Source organism: Penaeus monodon, unplaced genomic scaffold (assembly GCF_015228065.2).
Source record: "Penaeus monodon isolate SGIC_2016 unplaced genomic scaffold, NSTDA_Pmon_1 PmonScaffold_5966, whole genome shotgun sequence".
NCBI classification, from domain to species: domain Eukaryota; kingdom Metazoa; phylum Arthropoda; class Malacostraca; order Decapoda; family Penaeidae; genus Penaeus; species Penaeus monodon.
In genome coordinates this window covers 7,501-14,484 of record NW_023660958.1, presented here as the reverse complement: position 1 = coordinate 14,484, position 6,984 = coordinate 7,501, and the positions used below count along the sequence as shown (strand labels likewise).

At 37.5% G+C, this 6,984-nt stretch overlaps 1 pseudogene; it reads left to right on the top strand.

Moving 5' to 3' along the window:
* Window positions 1–205: 205 nt before the first annotated feature.
* LOC119571357 overlaps window positions 206–6,984 on the top strand; it is a 6,846-nt pseudogene continuing 67 nt past the window's right edge.

Sequence of the window (6,984 nt, the reverse complement as noted above, 5' to 3'; positions counted from 1 at the left end):
GCGGCGGGGGGCGCGTGGGGAGGGGCCCTCGAAAAACAGGCCACAAGATGAGGTTGCAGATGTCCCCCCCTAGGATTTGTAACTGCGCGGCTGTGGATAATACAAGAAATCGATTTTATTGCGGCATAGCTCGGGAACTCATATAAGGAAATTTTGGTTTTTTTTCTACTTCGAAAAGTCACCGTTTTCCCAACGGGGCTGAAAGAAAAGTGAAAGCAAAACGGATAACGAGGATGAGGTGCCCAGCAGAATTGCATCTGACCCTATGGCAGTAACCTGGTTAGAGAAGCACACAAAACCTTGGAGAAATACTGGAACAAATTACCCAATTTCCTCGGTTCGTTCATCGCCAGTGTCGCTGTGTTCATCCTCGGGTCCAGTATTAGAGGTGAGCCCGCGCGAACTACCGTGAAACTCATTTACAGAGAAAGTTGTGCTTTGTGAAAGCATATACACTTTGTCTTAGCAGCCAGCTCTCTTCCCCACACCAGACATAATGCCAGCATCCAAAATTCCAATCTCACCCTTACATTTTTACTTCTACTGCTTCTAGAAGTGCCGTCCTCCTCTCCTTCTCAGTTCCCCAACACTGGGCTGGGCAGTATACCTAGAGCTCGTATGATCCAGTATGGAAATCAGATTTATGATTTGTATATCTAATTTGGAAAGGTTTGGAGCCGGATTCTTTCTCCGATACAGTCGTCGCCATTTATCTAGGGCTGGGACCAGCATGACAAGTAATATATATATATATATATATATATATATATATATATATATATATATATATATATATATATATATATATATATATATATATATATCTATATAATATACTTACAACCACACACACATATATGTACACACACTCACACCCGTTATATGTATATGAGTGATTGACAATATTCTTTCCAATAGCACATATCGTTATTAGTGTAATCAGTAATGTACGACAGACGTATATATGAACTGATTTAAAAAAAACTGAAGTTGGGAGGAAGCAGCTACTATAAATGAAAATTAGTAAAATAGTAATTGTCACCCATGACACAGCCTTGTCATCCGTGCGATTATACCCACGTAGAGCTAGATTTCTTGTTGGTTCATACATTATTGTTTCTTTTAACTTATGCTATCATGATATTTGTGGATGGTATTCCATAATTGTTCTGTGGCTCTCGCTTTGTCCACCAATGCGTAAATAGTGCCTGAAGTGAGCTCCGTATCTTCAGTTTGTTGGAGTGTGTGTGTTTCCTTGATCAAATGATTTTGTCTGGATAATCTTCAAAAAATAGTGAGCATCATTGCTAGTTGTGTTATATACTGCTTAATTCTACAGTACAATTGTACTGTAGAATTTAACATGATTTATTAATCACTGTATAAACAATCAAGTACATAAGCTTCTTAATAATTACACAAATTTTTGTTTTGGCATCATCTTTCCCTCTCTAGCTAGGGCGAAAGACCGACACATGTAAGGGGTGGTTACACTAGTCTATTCTATCCAGGGATCCCTTTGCAGAGCATCCCTGTCTGTAAAGGGAACTGAGTTGAAAATTCTTGCTAAAGCGGCACTGCCGTGTTGGTCATTCACTCAGGTAGAGAGGGAAGATGATGCCAAAACAAGCCCTGAAGTATGATTACTATGAAGTTTATTACTTGATAGTCTAAAACTACAATCACTACCGCTGCCAAGGCTATGTCACGATCGACAATTACTAATAGTTTACTTAATTTAAGTTAGTATTTGCTTCCCCCCCAACTTCAACTTTTATCAGTCTATAATTTCATATCTAATTACATTACTGATTACACTAATAGTGGCATATGTTATTGGAAAAAAGTAGCTGGCACGGTTGTATGGTGTATGATAATTAATAAAATGGGTAGAATACTTCTAAGTTTAGTGTTTTCTTTCTTGATTTTTTTTCAATTGATGTGCGATTATATTCATAGAATCCACGACTAATCTTCAGTGCATAGTTCATTCAAGTGGTTATTGTAGACCATGGTCTTTTCCGGGACGATGTTTCTCCACGGGGGACACTGTGTATAGTGTGACCAATCGCGCTCTGTAGCTGACAGATACAGCTTGGCTGTCTAGGGATCCCTGGCAGAGAGGTTAGTGTGACCGTTGATACAGCAGTACTTCCTCACGTCTCCACATAACGATAAGGATAATAAGGATGAAATTGATAACGCTGCTAGTGAAAACTGTGACGATGATAGCTAGGATGAAGATGATGATAATGAAGATATGGATAATGACAGTGACAAAATGTTTTGATCTGCTGTCACAAATGAGAGAGAGAAAAACATTATGTGTACCTATATTCAAGCGAGCACCGCTGTTGGCCGCTCATGTTCACCACTCGTCACTATTCAGCCCACTCGCACTTTGAAGCAAATGATATCAAATTCTTCGTTTTCTCAGCTCTTTTTAAAAGTCGCTGGACAAGCCAACTTTTGGGGTTTGAACGATTCGAACTACATGCAGATTACTTTCATGTAAATCAAAGCAACTTCTATAACATTACGTGCGATCCGAATGGAAAAAATGCTGACTGGCGTTTAAAACCTTTCAAATATGAAGTTAAATCATTAACGATATCATACACTGTACATGCATTTATATGAATGCCAGTGTCTCAGGCTAGTCTAATTTCATTTACGTATAATATACTCGATAAGAATACATGATATGTATTATTATCCATAACACGAGCATAGCCACAGCCCCCGCAGCTGCAGAAGGTACCCACCAACAACACTGCATGAGTGATATACTGAATTAATAATGCTATGTTTGAGTAATAATAATAATGTATTTCATTATTATAATGTAGTCTCGAAAAGCAGACAGATAGTTTAAATTAAAGTTGTAGGTATGTTGAAAATAACGATGAACTTACAGTTACAAGGAAAGCATCTTTATCTTTTTACTAGTACACGTTTGCAGTACATGGTGTATTGAAACTATGTTTTTTTATAAAGTCTTGGTGACAGCAAGAGTAATATACCAGTAATAATAACTACCGATAATAGTAACAACACATATGATAATGCTGCTACATGATAATCTACGGAATCGCAATTATGCAGAACCAAAACTTCAAAAGCAGTGGTAGAAATATTAATCACTGTACTAAAAACAATGATAAAAACGATACTAATGGTAACATTTATGATAATAGCAACAGAAACAATGCTATAGTTATTAAGTATATCGTCAGTTAATGGTAATAACGTTGATAATGACGATAACGATAACAGCAAAAGTAATATTAATAATGATAAAAACGGAAACAAGAACATTAATGATGAAATTGAAAATTATAAAAAAGTAAGATAATGAACATAAGGTATCAGTGTAATCACAACAATGACACACTGAAGTTAAGTATAGAAAATATCAACCAAATATGTTTCTTTCCTTCGTGACATTGAAAATAAATGTAAAAGTGACTGTCGACTTGAACTGACGCTTAACAATGAAATCTCATACAGTACTAGTAATAGCAGATGATATAATAAGAGTAGCAGTAGTAGTTACCATCACCATAACTATCAATGCCATTACTTAGGTGGATTCTACCAAGGCCTTCACTTCCCTCGCTCCACAACCATTCTCACGAGTCCACCTTCTTCCCTCGACAGGAGAGTGGATCTACATCCTCGTTCACTTCCTGAAAGCCTTCAGATACGGCGACGAAGAGGCCAACAGCACCTCGACTGAGACCTCGAACTCCTCGGCGTCTACAGGATTCAGTTTGGCCGACTACCGCCTTCAGGGTCTTGGGTTCTACTGGATTTGGGGCCACGACGGTGTCCTATGTCTTGTACTTGGGCATCGGTGGCTTTCTGCACGTTAGTTATGGCGCTTTTCTTGTGTTGAGATTCTCTCCGGCTTCGATATGTGGGCGCGCGCGCACGTGTGTGTGTGTGTGTGTGTGTGTGTGTGTGGTGTGTGTGTGCTTGTGCGTGTGCGTGTGCGTGTGTGTGTGTTCGTGCGTGTGCGTGGGTGTGCGTGTGGGTGTGCGTGTGCGTGTGCGTGTGCGGTGCGTGCGTGTGTGTGTTTGTATTCGTTTAAATACGGTGAGTATATGGAAAGTACTATCATAATTATTAACATCATATTCATCACATTGCTTGTCTCCTTTAGTTTGTCCTGTATTTTTATCCATAACATCTATTTCAAGGTCATAGTACCAATGACCAAAACATAGTTAAAATAGATGTTTCAGTATACCATTCGATAAAAGTAAGCTGTGCGTGCGTCCTATGCAGTTTCTGCACTCCATTGAGTTTATTACACATTAAACATCTCCTGAAAACGCCATAGTTCTGATAAAACTATGATAAAGGTCCGGCACATCCTACGCAAGAGTTGATGTCAAAAGCATCCGTTATCTCCAGGATACCCTCACAAGACCGTGGGTTTTTCTCTGAACACAAGTAAATCAAGGTCTCCTTAAGTAGTAACACCTTCATGTAAACTGTCTGTGTTCCTCCTCTTTTCGTGTAAGATATCTGTTTTCTCAAGATAAATTTCGTTGCAGTGGTACTACTACGTGCGTCAGCGTGACCGCTCCGAGGAATGGAAATGTCAACCCAATAAGTTTATGCCGCCGGAGCTAGAGCGCCATGAAATTCTGCTGGGGTCTTTCTCGCTGCTTTTGGGGATCCACTGTGTCCGCCATGCTCGCCTGTTACGTCATGAATGGCGGTTATTCCACGATCTACTATGACGTCAGCAAGTACGGCTGGCTTTGGTATTTTGCCTCGTGGCCGGTCGTTTCATTTGGCAGGTGCGTTGATGTTTTTCCTATTAAACTGAATTATTTCTAACGTTTGTTTTTCTTATTTTAACGTTCTTATTTATTATTGAAGTGAAAATCCTTTGTATTATAGGTTCTGTATTATTTTATCTTTCTTTTTAATTATTCACAATATCATTTTATTAACTATATTGTACTTTTATTCAGACTGTCCTGATAAATCCTAACTGACTGAATGTACACACTGATAACAAGTTTTTTGCTTATCGATTTCCAAGATAATAAATCTATACATATTTACAAATTCCACCTGTCTAGGACTATCTCACTTATTGGCACCACCGCATCTACCATCCCCTTCTTGTACAAGAACTTCCATAAACTTCACCACAAGTAACAAGCAACCAACGGCATTCAGCGTTACAGCCATTCACCCGTTCGAGTTTCTTCACATGCAGGTCGTGCAGTTCAGCCCAATGTTTATCATCCCCGTTCCTTGGTGTAAGCAGTCATGTCATATTTTGTTGTTGCTGTAGCTATTGTTATTATTGTTGTTGCTATAGTTATTGTTATAATTATTGTTGTTGATGTGTAGTTACTACTATAATTGTTACTGTTGCTAATTGTTGTTGTTGTAAATACCTTTATATACGCGAAAAACAAATTGTTTGCTTCATTTACAGCTGTTTTCTGCACCTTGTTAATGTACCTGTATTACCACGGCATCATCGACCACTCCGGAATCACTTCAAGGCTCAGTGGTGGCAGCCGTGGCAACCCGACTGCATCTTCCATGACAATCACCATCAGTATTTCCCATGTCACTTCGGATTTAACTGCGAGCTTTGGATAAGTTAGTGGATATGCCATTATTTATTAATTATATGTTTACTTTTTTATGTATTTATTTATAGTTAAGATGTGTGCTCTGAGTGCAATGCATTCAGGTAAAGATGAATGATATATTTTTTTTCTTTCTCGATGCTAAGATTCACTCAACGGGTTGATAATGACAGGTATTTGAAATACGATGCTGTGATTCGGACACATTGCATTCAAACCTCTGAAGTGCATCCCTGCTTCGAAAAAAAGAGGGTGAATAAAAATAAGTATAGCTAATTCATATTTAGTAACTCGCTGTATTGGCGAGCTTTAGAATATATATATATATATATATATATATAATATATATATATATATGTATTAATAATTATATACTATATATATATATTTATATATATATATATTTTTTTTTTTTTTTTTTTTTTTTTTTTTTTTTTTTTTTTTTTTTTTTTTTTTAGACAAGCACATTTCGGTACAAACGAATTCGATTTTTTTCACTGAAAAGGTATTGATGCATTGTACTCAGTCGATATATTATTTCATATATATATATATATATATATATATATATATATATATATATGTATATATATATATTTTTTTTTTCTTTCTTTCTTTTTTTTTATCAAGCCTTTGCATTTTTTAATCACGTTTGAATTCTACATTTTTGGCGTCGAAAGATGCTTACAACTTCCCAGATTCGAGAGGCAAGACTTTTAAGTGAACATCCAAATAATTTCGTCATTTCCCAGATCCACGGAACGTACAGGCAAAAGAAAAGGTGTATCGCGAGGATATCTTCTACGGGAAGGGCAAGAGCCTCGAGGAGTGTTCCAAGGACGAACTGAAGGCTGACTTGAACGAACGCGAATCAGAGAATCACCTAGCATACCGAGGACGAGTCAGAGACGAGCAGGTCCTCGAAGTCAAGAAGAAGCTCAAGTAGAAAAGAAAACCTCGAGGAGTCTTTAAGGACAACCCGAACGCTGACTTGAACAGGAATTCGAGAATTCTTTGAACACAGTCAGAGACGAGCAGATCCTCAAAGTTTAAAAGATTCAGTAGAAGACAGTAGAGGAAAAAAACACAATTACACTGAATACTAAATGTTTACTTTCTACTGAAATATGTTTATATGTATTTTTAGAAGCTTGTCAATATCATAGATATGTTGGAGGAAGTTAGAGCATTAAGTCGCTCTCTCTCTCTCTCTCTCTCTCTCTCTCTCTCTCTCTCTCTCTCTCTCTCTCTCTCTCTCTCTCTCTCTCTCTATCTTTCTCTCACAATGTGTGCAATACGTTATCCTGAATTAAAACCATGTGTATCTCTAACCGAACATATATGATATGCATGTATTTTT